Source organism: Sceloporus occidentalis, unplaced genomic scaffold (assembly GCF_023333645.1).
Source record: "Sceloporus occidentalis isolate IW3139 unplaced genomic scaffold, rSceOcc1.0.p SCAF_39, whole genome shotgun sequence".
Lineage (NCBI taxonomy): Eukaryota > Metazoa > Chordata > Lepidosauria > Squamata > Phrynosomatidae > Sceloporus > Sceloporus occidentalis.
The window spans coordinates 1,801,309-1,815,209 of NW_028317019.1; positions in this window are offsets into that span (position 1 = coordinate 1,801,309).

A 13,901-nucleotide genomic window follows, 5' to 3' on the forward strand; every position below is an offset into this window, starting at 1 on the left:
GGCGAGGGCCCACTAATAAAAGTTACTTTTTTGTCAGGAATGAAAGAAAGTATAAATATATCACTTTTATAACCATATCAATTAACCCCACCCCATTAGGCTATAAAGATAATTAATTAGATAGCCCTTTCCCACGCAGTGTCCTTCCATCCGGGATTCTGGCAGCGTTTCTAAAAACAAGCTCTCATGTGCCTTTTCTCAACCACTGCACCTCTGGCCTTGGACCATAGAACTCAGCCACACAACAAGCCTCTGCCTGCCAAGTTGAAGAGCCCTCCCCCCGACCTCCATCTTGAGGGGAGGGAAGCGGGCAAGAAACAACAGGCCTCTGCCTGCCAAGTTGAAGAGCCCTCCCCCCGACCTCCATCTTGAGGGGAGAGAAGCGGGCAAGAAACAACAGGCCTCTGCCTGCCAAGTTGAAGAGCCCTCCCCCCGACCTCCATCTTGAGGGGAGAGAAGCTGGCATGAAACAACAGGCCTCCGCCTGCCAAGTTGAAGAGCCCTCCCCCCGACCACCATCTTGAGGGGAGAGAAGCGGGCAAGAAACAACAGGCCTCCGCCTGCCAAGTTGAAGAGCCCTCCCCCCGACCACCATCTTGAGGGGAGGGAAGCGGGCAAGAAACAACAGGCCTCCGCCTGCCAAGTTGAAGAGCCCTCCCCCCGACCTCCATCTTGAGGGGAGGGAAGCGGGCAAGAAACAACAGGCCTCCGCCTGCCGAGTTGAAGAGCCCTCCCCCCGACCTCCATCTTGAGGGGAGGGAAGCGGGCAAGAAACAACAGGCCTCCGCCTGCCGAGTTGAAGAGCCCTCCCCCCGACCTCCATCTTGAGGGGAGGGAAGCGGGCAAGAAACAACAGGCCTCCGCCTGCCGAGTTGAAGAGCCCTCCCCCCGACCTCCATCTTGAGGGGAGGGAAGCGGGCAAGAAACAACAGGCCTCCGCCTGCCGAGTTGAAGAGCCCTCCCCCCGACCTCCATCTTGAGGGGAGGGAAGCAGAGGTTTTTTTTGGTGTTTTTTTTTTTGTTTTGTTACTTTCTTTGTTGTTGTATCTGCATATGTATGCTGTAAACCGCTTTGATCGTAGGAAAAGCGGTATACAAATAAATCATATTATTATTATTATTATTATTATATAATACACACACACACACACACACACACACCATCAATCCCAATCTAATATGATACCGTATAAAAATATAATAAGCATAAACACATAACAACATAATACAATATAACAATACCAATAACTCTCTATGTTCCCCCTCCTTTTACAGAGACCAGTTTTTTAAACCCAAGCCTCTGTTAGAAGGATGATTCCTGCATATTCCAATCCTAGCAAACAATCACATTCTTTGGCCATGATCTCCCTACCTCTTTCTAGCATCTTCTATTATTATTATTATTATTATTATTATTATTATTATTATTATTATCTTTTATTTATAAAGCGCTGTAAATTTACACAGCGCTGTACATAAATTTTTTAGTCAGACGGTTCCCTGCCCTCAGGCTTACAATCTAAAAGACACGACACAAAAGGAGAAGGGAATGGTGGTGGGGAATGGGATCATGTCCAGCAGATCTTCTCCACCTCCGAGGCCTGGACCAAGGCAGATGGACTGGAGGAAGGGCTTGGCTTCTTAATGGATGGTTAAAAGGAGGCTTCCTGGGTCAGAGAGGGGCTCACCTCTGGGAATGCTTCTCTAAACAATATAGTCTTTAATTCAGATTTGAAACTGGGTAGAGAAGTGATGAGGTATGTATGTGGGGGAAGAAGGTTCCAGGAGTAAGGGGCAGCAAGCGAGAAAGGACGAATTCGGGAGGGGGCAGTGGTAGTCCTACACTGTGACAGGAGACCCTGACTACCAGAGCGGAGGGTGCGAGTAGGAATGTAAGGAGAAAAAAGGTCAGATAAGTAAGGAGGGGCCAACCCATGGAGGGCTTTGAAAGTCAATAATAAAAGCTTGACATATTAAAACATATTATTTTAACCCACCATAAATCCCATCTATCTTAACTCTAATCTAAACCTAAACCTATAACCTTTATGGCATGAATCCCTAAATGAATAAATGCATGAATAAAGGTATTCATGACATATTGTGACTTCAGGCTGGTGCTACTAACCTGAATGAAACTGGCCCATTGCAACCTCAGGTTGGTGCTCCTTGGATGAAGGACTGAGACAGTACTATTGTGACTTCAGGGTGGTGCTCTTTACTTCAAGGATTGAGACTGGCCCATTGCAACTCAGGCTGATGCTCCTTGCCTGAAAGTTTGAGACGAGAGAATTGTCACTTCAGACTAGTGCTATGTACCTGAAGGATAGGGACTGGCCCATTGCGTGTCAGAAACAGTATATAAGGGTTCTGTCATAAAGAGTAAAAATATTAGGGTTTGGTTATTAAAGTAGGAGTTAAAGTTGTAGTTCATAGTAGGTAGTGTAGAGTGATGGGTTATAGAAAGCACGTCATGGAAAATGATAGAGTGGCTTTTAGATGAAGGAGGTCGTTTGGAGAGAGGGATGGGGTTGCAGCTGAAGACTGGTTCTCAAGGAGGAGTGAAGCTGGCTTGGGAACACCGCTCTTCAAGGTGAGGCTGTCTGAGAGAAGGGAAGGGAAGTATAGACAACCTTGGTATCTATACAACCTCTGCTTGTTTTGCTTAACTTGGGAATTGGGGGCTGGCTTAGGGAGGGGTTGAGTGGGTTAAGAAGGGAGCAAGTTCTTTGGATTTCAGACTTTGCAAAAAGGTGTTAATGGATGTTTCTGCCTTGATTCATCAATAAAGCTTCTTTTCAAATGAGTTTTATTTTTTGAGCACAGGACTGACTCCAGATCTCACAGTTTGCAAAGTCTCACAGTTTTAACTGCAATGGAGACCCAGGAACAAGAAGAGTTCTTGGAGAACCCGGAGGTTCTGGAGATCCCGGTGGTGGAGGAGCAGGTGCCTTCTTCAGAGGAACTAGGGCCAAGCCCAAGACTGGGAAACCTCCTGAAGCTCACACCATCCAGGCCACCACTGGAGGATTTGGGTTTCTGGCCCCAGACTGGGGAAAGGAAGGCTGTGGGGGGGGGCACAGTGACAGCCTGGGACCTGGCAGTGGGGGAGTCGCTTGATAGCCACCCCAGCAAAGACGAACCCCAGGTAGAAGTTTATTGAATGGAGGAAGACAGAAAGGAAATAAAGGACCGTATGAAGTGGATGGTGTCCAAGTTAAAGATGTAAGACAAATGTGTGAGTTCTGACTTAAACCCAGAGCTGAAGAACCAAAGAACCAAGGAATGGTGTTTTAAAACAAGCTAAAGAACTAAACAAGATGGTTCCGCGCAGAGCATTGATGTGAAGGAGGGATTTGGCAACTGAGACGAGGAAAGGCTGAGGAATTTGGAAGCTGAAGCGAGGTGCTGTTCAGGTGTGTCGAACTATGACCAGGAAGGTGCTTTTTCTCCTGAGTCGCAATAAAGAGGAACTGACAGGACAATGGACTAATTTGAACAGAAAGACCTGCCTTTGAACAGCTGTCTCCTCCCGAAAAGAAGAAGTTGAGTAATGGGCTGCAATATTGCAAGACTTCAGCAGCCAAAAGCCAGAGAGAAGAAAAGTATAAGGATCCTTGGCTTTCACCCTAATTTTGTTGGCACCAACCGCGCAGCAACGATGTCATCCCCAGCCTTTGAGGACAAATGATCTATGTCCGGTGGAAGGAAAGTGTGTGTGAGTATTGTATGGATGTGTGAGTGAATGAAAGAGCTCTTGATCATCAATGCTTGTATTATGTTTGTGATTTAATAAATGTTACATGTATAGTGTTTAAACCCAAATTTGGTGTCTCACTATCTGTGTTAGCCCTGCTCTGAACAAGTCCACAGAAAGAGAAATTTTCATTACACGCTCTCAGGTTAAACAGGTTTCCCTTACAAACTTGGGCATAACAAAGATGTGGAGGAGGAAGATGTCAGAGGCAAACTGAGGGCAGCTGATGCTCTTTGCCTGAGCCTGTCCTATCGTGACTTCAGTCTGATTCTCCTTGCCTGAAGCATTGAAACTGTCCCATTGTGACTTCAGTCTGATGCTCCTTGCCTGAAGCATTGAAACTGTCCCATTGTGACTTCAGTCTGATGCTCCTTGCCTGAAGCATTGAGACTGTCCCATTGTGACTTCAGTCTGATGCGCTTTGCCTAAAGCATTGAGACTGTCCCATTATGACTTCAGTCTGATGCTCCTTGCCTGAAGCATTGAAACTGTCCCATTGTGACTTCAGTCTGATGCTCCTTGCCTGAAGCATTGAGACTGTCCCATTGTGACTTCAGTCTGATGCTCCTTGCCTGAAGCATTGAGACTGTCCCATTGTGACTTCAGTCTGATGCTCCTTGCCTGAAGCATTGAGACTGTCCCATTGTGACTTCAGTCTGATGCTCCTTGCCTGAAGCATTGAGACTGTCCCATTGTGACTTCAGTCTGATGCTCCTTGCCTGAAGCATTGAGACTGCCCCATTGTGACTTCAGTCTAATGCTCCTTGCCTGAAGCATTGAGACTGTGCCATTGTGACTTCAGTCTGATGCTTCTTGCCTGAAGCATTGAGACTGTGCCATTGTGACTTCAGTCTAATGCTCCTTGCCTGAAGCATTGAGACTCTCCCATTGTGACTTCAGTCTGATGCTCCTTGCCTGAAGCATTGAGACTGTGCCATTATGACTTCAGTCTGATGCTCCTTGCCTGAAGCATTGAGTCTGTTCCATTATGACTTCAGTCTGATGCTCCTTGCCTGAAGCATTGAGACTGTCCCATTTTGACTTCAGTCTGATGCTCCTTGCCTGAAGCATTGAGACTGTCCCATTGTGACTTCAGTCTGATGCTCTTTGCCTGGAGCATTGAGAATGTCCCATTGTGACTTCAGTCTGATGCTCCTTGCCTGAAGCATTGAGACTGTGCCATTATGACTTCAGTCTGATGCTCCTTGCCTGAAGCATTGAGTCTGTTCCATTATGACTTCAGTCTGATGCTCCTTGCCTGAAGCATTGAGACTGTGCCATTATGACTTCAGTCTGATGCTCCTTGCCTGAAGCATTGAGACTGTCCCATTGTGACTTCAGTCTGATGCTCTTTGCCTGAAGTTTTGAGACTGTCCCATTGCGGTTTCCAAATCCTTCACCATTTTAGTTGCCCTCCTTTGGACGTGCTCCAGTTTCTCAACATCCTTTTTGAATTGGGACACCCAAACTGGACACAATATTCCAGGTGAGGCCTGACCAGAGCAGAATAGAGTGGCACTATTACTTCCCTTGATCTAGACACTATACTTCTATTGATGCAGCCTACAATCGAATTTGCCTTTTTAGCTGCTGCATTGCACTGTGGACTCATGTTCCACTTGTGGTCTACTTGGACTCCTAGATTCCTTTCACACGTACTTTCATTCATCCAGGTGACCCCCATCCTATATCTGTGCATTTCAGGTTTCCACCCTAAATGCAGTATCTTACATTTCTCCATGTTGAATTTCATTTTGTTAGCTTTGACCCAGCTTTCTAGTCTATTCAGGTCATTTTGAATTTTGATCCTGTCCTCTGGGGTATTAGCTACTCCTAATAATTTGGTGTCATCTGCAAATTTGATAAGTATGCTACCAATTCTGTCGTCCAAGTCATTGATAAAGATGTTGAATAACACTGGGCCCTGGAGAAAACCCCGTTGAACACCCCATTTGGTCACTTCTCTCCAGGATGAAAAGGAGTAATTGTTGAGCACCCTTTCGGTTTGGCCAGTCAACCAATTACAGATCCATGTAACAGCTTCCTTGTCTAGATTGTTTCATGTTTTTGTTTTATATACTGTTTAATTTGGTTAACTGCTATTAGTGAATTGCCAAGAGTGGCCACCAGATGGCGCTCCAGGATAGAAGTTGGTGAGAAGCCCAAGGAGGCTGCAGTGCCCTGAGTATCCACAAGAGGGCGGCATTGTATTAGGAATGTTCTTTATTGATAAAACCGAAGTGTATAGGGACTAATGTGATTTTCCCATTGGCTCCCCATTCCTGAGGGGCCGTGGCCTCCTTCCCTTTCCCTAGACCTTGCTCCGCTCCCATTGGCTGCCTATTCCCCCCCCCCCTCGGTTACCCTGAAAGTGAAAAGACCACTGGAAGGAAATGGGGGGGAATTGCAGCCCTGCATCATGGGAAATTTGCAACTGAGGGGTTTGCGGTGTTGCAACAGAGCAGAAGCAAAGCTGCATTCCACACCAGACCAATTCGGAGTGGAACCGGGGTGAGCTTGGAAGCGGTTTCTGTGCATTCACTTGTTACGGATTTCACCAAAATGAGGGGTCACTTTGGAATCACTGCGGAAGCCCCACGGAAGGAGCCCCAATAGAAAGCAATTGCGTTTGATAACACAAAACGTTGCCGCCTGAATTCGCATCGTTGGACCCGCAGTGGCTTCGGATCTGAGCTGCAAAGAGCTGCTAAACCCTCCATGTGATAAACACAGTCTTTGAGATTTCACAAGGCTCTGTGGTTTTGGGAACAAGAAGCTAATTACCATAATTGTTGATGATAATAATAATAATAATAATATCCCATTCTCCCTCATAAGGAGACACAACTGGAATTACAAGTTTAAGACAATAAACTCGCTTTCCCTGGAGTTTGCACCCATTGCTCCGTCTCCCGGTCTCCTCCGCTGGGAGGAGGGAGAGCATGGAATTCTGGGAAAGGCTGGCGGTTGGCTTGGAGCCTGAATAGGGTTCTAGAAGGCTGGTGGCTTTGACCGTTGGCTGCTTAGGAAGAAGAAGGGCTCCTTCTGGGTTTCCTTGGCAGGAAGGGGAAGGTGGGGGCCTCAAGATGGCAATGGGGGATCCCCAAATTTGGTTCCTCTGTGAGAAGGATGGCTGAGGGGGAAAGCCCCCATTTTGGAGCCAAGGATGGGGGTCTGGAGGGTCTTCTGTAGTGAGGCAGCTTTGGGGGCTGGAAGGAAGTAAGCCCCCCTCCTCCTCCCCTCTTCTCCGGCTGCCAGGCCTCCTCTCCTCTCTTGGGAGTCTCTGTGGGGCCATGAGATTTTGGAGAGGGATCCAAGAGAATCAAAGGAACCAAGGAACCTCAGAATATGATTAAGACTGCAAGGTTCTTTCTGAGGAAGGAGAAGCAAACTAGGAGAGGCTGCAGCTGTTTGCTTTTGCCTGAGCCTCTGGGAAGGGCCCCTCTTCTCCTTTCTCCTTGGCTGTCTTCATGGAGGGCAGACTCCTTTTGCCCTTTGGACTCAGTTTGCAGCAATAGCAGTGAGTTGAAGAGAAGGGGAGAAATGGCAGGAGGAGGAGGAAACTGTGGCCTTTGAAGAGCAGCTGAAAAGGTGGGAGGGCAGAGGATGAACCAGGGGAGGGTCCCTGCCAAACTGGGAGAGTTGGAGGGTATGCAGAAGGAGTTGGGCCTGGAAATGGAGGAGGAGAAGGGGGCTTCTAAAATGACCTCCATGGATGAGGAAGCTGGGCCAAGTCCATGACATACAATGGCCCAGTGAAACGATGTCCATGTTGTAGGAGCCAGTGTGGCCTAGTGGTTTGAGCATAGTGGAACTAGGACTCTGGAGATCAGGGTTTGAATCCCAGCTCACACTGTCTCAGCCTTAGGGGAAGGCAATGGGTAACATTAAATATAGACATTTAATTATTGCAATTGCTATGGTTGTTGTTATTGGGTTGTTGTTGTTATTGCTGTCCATCTATGCATTATGATTTTATGTAGATTATTGGAAGAAAAAAATAGACCCATTAATATCAATCAGACACATGAGTCCCACCCAGCCCTCCTCCTATTGACCTCTTTGGGAGTGAGGAAGGCTGGGGCCAACCCTAGGACTCCAATCCTAGCCCCATTTTCTGGAAATTAAAGGGATGTACAGGCCGCCCCTTTTAGCACCAGATCAGGACCATGGCAAACATGCTGCTTTTTGCAGCTCCTTTTTGCACTTTGATAAGGCTACGCTGTGGCCCTGATCTGGCCTTTCCGTGGTGCAAAAAGGAGCTCCTTTCTGCGCCGGGGAAAAAGTGCCATATCTGCCAATGGTGTGGCTTTTCCGCACTCCTTTGGCACTGCGTCATCTGGATGTAGTGCTAGAGGAAAGTCGTGCCGTCACCTGCGATGTGGTGAAGTGTGCAGGGTCACACTGGCATGTGGGAAGAGTCAGGGAGTGCGCTGTGCAGACGCCATCTTCCCCCTCATGCCGGCTAAGGATGCTGGTCTCTACGCCTCGAAAGGACCAGTGAACTGTCTTAGTCTTCCAGCATTGACAAGATTCTCTCTCTGAGGGTTTGGAGGTGAGACTAATAATAGTAATAATAATAATAATAATAATAATAATATCATCAATAATTTATATCCTGCTTTCCAAAGGATTTATTTTGAATTTAGGGAAGATTCAGGTTTGATTTGCCCTTAGCGCTGTTGAATTGTACTTTCCGTGGTCTGTGAAATGTGCATAAATGTGTGCATATAAAAACACTTTGTATTTTCTGCAGGTGTGGAAAGAACCAAGATGGCTTCCAAAGGAAGGGAGAGAAGAGAAACGACCCTCAATTCCTCCTTTGTGGAAGAAACTGGAGGAAAGAAGACCTCCAGACAGGTTCGTGTCCAGACCTCCTTTTTTGTGGTGGAGCCATTGGGAATTTGACTGACTAGGATGCAATGGGGCTGTTATTTACAATCCTCTGTCTTTCAGCAAAGGCTATTTTCTATTGCAGATTACCTTTTGAGATGTAGCAGTGTTCTTCACAGAGGAGGAATGGCCACTCTTGGGTCCAAAGCAGAAATTTCTGTACAACGAGGTGATGATGGAAACCTATGAAAATGTGTCCTCTGTGGGTAAGGACCCATTGCCCTTCCTATAGAACGGAGGCAAGTGCTCTAGAAAGCTACATTGCATGCAACACTGGTTCTAATTTAATTATTATAGCAACATCCTGTGAAATCATGGAATCTGTAGTTTCTAGAACTGCCCACATTACACCGGTTCTTAAATCCCTCCACTGGCTGCCCATTAGTGTCTGGGCAAGATACAAGGTGTTGGTTGTAATCTTAAAGCCTTACATGGCTTGGGTCCAGACTACTTTCAGGAGAGCCTTCTTCCACACAATCCTCCCGCACTGGAACAAGTCTCCTAAAGCCTAAGAAGACTAGATTGGCTACAACAACCCAGAGGACCTTTTCTTCTGCCACTCCTAGGCTTTGGAATGACCTTCCGGAAGAGATGAGTCACATCACCACCTTAGAAGCCTTTAAAAAGGCTGTTAAGATGGATCTCTTTCGGCAGGCCTTTCCAGATTAGGGCTTTTCACTGTCACTGACACTGTTATTGATACCGATACCCCGGCTACCTTGCAGAGATAGACATTCTCCTCTCAGCCTCTCCACCCTAATTTTAGCCCATTTTTCCTTTTGTAATCTATCTTACTTAGAGCCAATAGAGACAGGTCAAAATAAAGCTCCTTCGGGTCACTTTGGAAATATGCCATTTAAATGGTGCATGTGTCCGAAGAGGCCAGAAGCCATGCCAAAGCCATGCTGTAGTCTAAGGACTGGAGTGCAGCTTTGGTGCAGCTTCTGGCTTCTTAAGATGCATGTGTCTCTGAAGAGCATACCTCCAAAGTGACACGAAGCAGCTTTATTTTGGCCTGTCTGTTCAAGACCATAATTTACTTTATAATTGGGACTGGGGTGCGGAAGGCAGGGTTAGGGTTTGGCTATTATTTTAAATGTATATTTTACCCATATTGTATTTTATTACTTTTTCTTGTAACCTGCCTTGATTCTTTCAGGAAAAGGCAGGATCCAAATTATTATTATTATTATTATTATTATTATTATTATTATTATTATATTCAGCCAGAGTTAGAGGGCATAAGAGTGGAGTCTTCACTGTTGTATATAATGATGCAGAAATGCATCAGTCAGCCTTCAAAGGAGATAGAAGGAGATGACATTGTAGATTCTTTTCTGTGTATTAAATGAACTTTGGATAGAGTAGAAGAATCTCACCTGAAAGCATCCTTCTTATTCATTCATTCCTATTGTACATTCCTTGAACTGTATGGTTGTGTTATCTATTACATTTCATCCCACCTTTCTCCCATGGATTGGTCTCAAGGTGGCTTAGGCTACAAAATATAGAATGAACAAAAGCGTTGTTTAAAAAAGAACACATACTAGTAAAATAAGGATATTGCTCTTCCTTCGATTGGAAGTTTGTTCTCCAAGGTCTGCAAGGGATAATCTACAAATGTTAACTGGGAGGGAAAGAGGACATTGGAGGGCAATGGCTTGGAGTTATATCACATAGACAGTAGTGAATGGAGACTTCCATGTTAGTGGGTTGGTGAATCTGCTCTGTCTTTCAGTCTGAGTTCTCTCTGCTGCTGACTCTATTTTGGAAATGGGCTCCAGCCCCATGGATGAAAACCTGGAGGAAATTCAATGCCCCAATAATATGGAAGATCCAGTCTGTCAAAGTTTACATGAACTGTGTGCAATGTGGTTTTTGTTTTGCTGTTGTCTGTCCTGAATTTCCCATCTCCACTAAATGACCCCAAGATCAAGCAAAAAGAGAGAAGGAGAAAACCGTGTCTCCTTCCACTTTCTCAACCCCATTTAGAAATGTATGAACCTCTTTCATGGCCATGCTTAGACGCAGATTTGCTCCTTAAGAAACACAAGGCTTGTAATCTTTCACAGAAGACATATTATTTGGGAGGCAGTTCAAGAAAAATCCTACCAGGAAGGTGCCCTCAATTTCTTTTCTAGGCATAGAGGCTGGTGGGCTTTTTCATCCACAGTTTTATGGTGGAGGTGGCCTATGACAAACCTCCTTTGAACACAGACCAATGAAGAACTGCCTTCAACTTGACCACTAGCGAACCTGTTAAAGGTTTACATGATGAAGAGAGTTCTGCCTGATATATCCTATGATGCTTCTTCTGAGTTTCACTTAATTTGCTGAGGTTAAATTGTATTTATTTGTTAAGACTGTTCTTATACTTTAAAAATATTCTTCTCCAGACAAAGGACATGGAAAGAAGAAAAGTCCCTCCACAAAATTGTCTGGCCTTAAGATGAATGACAAAGGCATCATGCGAAATGAAGAAGAGACGGCGATCGTGAACCAGACAATTCTTTCTGACCCAGAGAAAGGGAGCCAAGTGAGTCTGGGACACTTTTATGCAATAGGTTCTTCGCCTTAGGAGAGAAGATGCAATATGGAAAAGGGGCACCAGCTCATCTTTCTACTCTTTGTTCAAATGAACAGGTTTTCTCTGACCGACGGAGTCAAAGCAGCCCATTTGGATGTTGAATGCGGATTGGAGGATGACTCACATTTGCCGCTGGGATCTTACTGGCATGGCTACAGGAACATGGATCTCATAGAATCAGAGGACGACCTGGAGCTAACTGACAAGGTACAGAAGAAGCCTCATGCACTTTCCATGGTGTTTTAGAGTTGGGCAGCGTGTTCACATCTGGCTGTCTTGGAAAGAGAGTTAGTTATTCCTCCCCACTGAGAATTTATCCTTAAAGGAATGGAGGTCAGGGCAGGGGAACATCAAATCCACCCTAAACTTTTACTGAACTCTCTTCCCCCCAATAAATTCAATGCCTTGGACAGTCACAATTAAAACCAACGTTATGTCATTAGGTATATTTTCATGTTTCAAATACCATTGAAAAAATATTTTGTAGTAGTTTTCCCTTAGGGCTTGGGAAGCTGTGTATTTTATCCTCCTTTTCCAGGTTAACTCCCATTCTTCCATCTCAATATTGTGTCCTAGATTTCTTGGCCATTGAACCATGTTTTCTTTAACCACTTCAGATTCCATCTCATGTTTTAACAGGATTTTATACACTCTCCCCACAATTGAACCTTTCCCGATAGAAAGCACATTTCCTAGTATTTCTGTATGTTTTCATATCCAACGAAAATCTCTCTCTTATTTGCCTGAAAATAAACCAATTACATTGTTTACTTTCTTCTCTTATTTCTTCTAACTTTTTAATTTAATCATATTGCCTTGCTTATTTATCAAATCATTCCTGCTGCTGCTCTTTATTCCACTCTCGGCTTTTGAGGGAAGGAAAGGAGTTCGCCAGGGGTTCAGCAGCCCCCCTTCCTTCCTTCCTTCCTTCCTTCCTTCCTTCCTTCTTTTGAGGAGATTTTGAAGAGGCCGCAATGGAGCCCAGGAAAGGCAGGAAAGAAAGGTTCTGCTTTGGAAATAGTCTGTAATTAAATAGTCTGGGGTCTGTAATTAAAAGGAAAAGGATTGAATCATTAATGAAAAAACAGAAAGCGGACTTTTTTTTTATTCAGGAAACGCACCAAGCAAAATCAGGATCGTCGGAATTGAAGATGAACTGGGTTGCCACATATGAAAAAGCATATGGTACTTCTAAAGCAAGAGGAGTAGCAACCTTAATATCTAAGAAATGTGGGTTTGATATACTAAAAGTTAAGTCAGATGAAAAAGGAAGATTTGTATTGGTGCAAGGAACGATGGGGGGAGAAAAATACTTGTTGGTAAATGTGTATGCTCCAAATGAAAATCAAATGGAATTTTATGAAAAAGTATTTAAAGAAATGGAGGATATGCAGGGAGATTATACAATTATGGCAGGAGATTTCAATATGGTCATGGATAAGGTTAAAGATAAATCAGACCCAACAATAAGGGACAGACTTAATAAGATTACACCTTTGAACAAAATAATGAATAGGAAAGAATTGAAAGATGTATGGAGATTGATTAAAGGAGATGAAAAGAACTATACTTACTATTCAGCGGTTCATAAAAATTATTCTAGAATAGATTTCATTTTTGTATCCAAAAATATGATGTCAAGGGTATTAAATAGTGAAATAGAAGGAATAAAAGTTACAGATCATGGAATAGTAAACATGGATTTCATAATTAAAAAAGATTATAGAGAAGCAAAAAGATGGAGGTTAGACACTAGCATACTTAATAATAAAGAAATAATGAATAAAATAGATGAAGAATGGCAGGTTATATGGGATATTAATAACAAAGAGATTTCTCAAGCTTTATTATGGGATACTATGAAAGCAGCGGCAAGAGGGATTTGTATTAGGGAAACATGCAAGGTAAGGAGACAAAAGGAAGAGAGAAAAATCAAATTGGAAACGGAAATTGAAAAATTAAATAAGGATTATATAAAGAATAGAAGTAAATATATATATATATAAAACTGCAAGCGAAAAGAAAGGAATTAGAGAAGATAGAAATAGATCAGATCCAGAAAAAATTGATATATTTACGGAGGGAGTTTTTTGAATATAGTAACAAAAATTCAAAAATGTTAGCAAGATTAACACAAAAAAAGAAAGAGAAAAATCTGATAGGGGTTATAAAGGACAAAACAGGGAAAAAATGTATGCTGATGAAAGAAAAGATAAAGATATTTGAAGAATACTACAAAGATTTATATACAGCAGGGGATAGTTCAATTGACAAAATTGAGGAATATGTAGAGAAAAATTGGAGAACAAAGATAGAAGAAGAGGATAAAGAAATAATGGAACAACCAGTTTCGAAAAAAGAAATTGAAGAAGTGATAGATAAATTAAAAGGAGGGAAATCACCAGGAATGGATGGATTAGGACCAGAATATTATAAAACTTTTAAAAAGGTTTTAATACCTAAATTAGAAGTGTTATACAATAAAATTTTAAATGGAGAAAGGATCCCACCATCATGGGATCATTCAATGATAATATTGATTCCAAAACCAGATAAAGACTTGTTAGACCCAGGGTCATATAGACCTATATCCCTTATCAATCAGGATGCTAAAATATTAACAGCCATAATGGCAAAAAGAATGAATAAGTTTATATATAAATA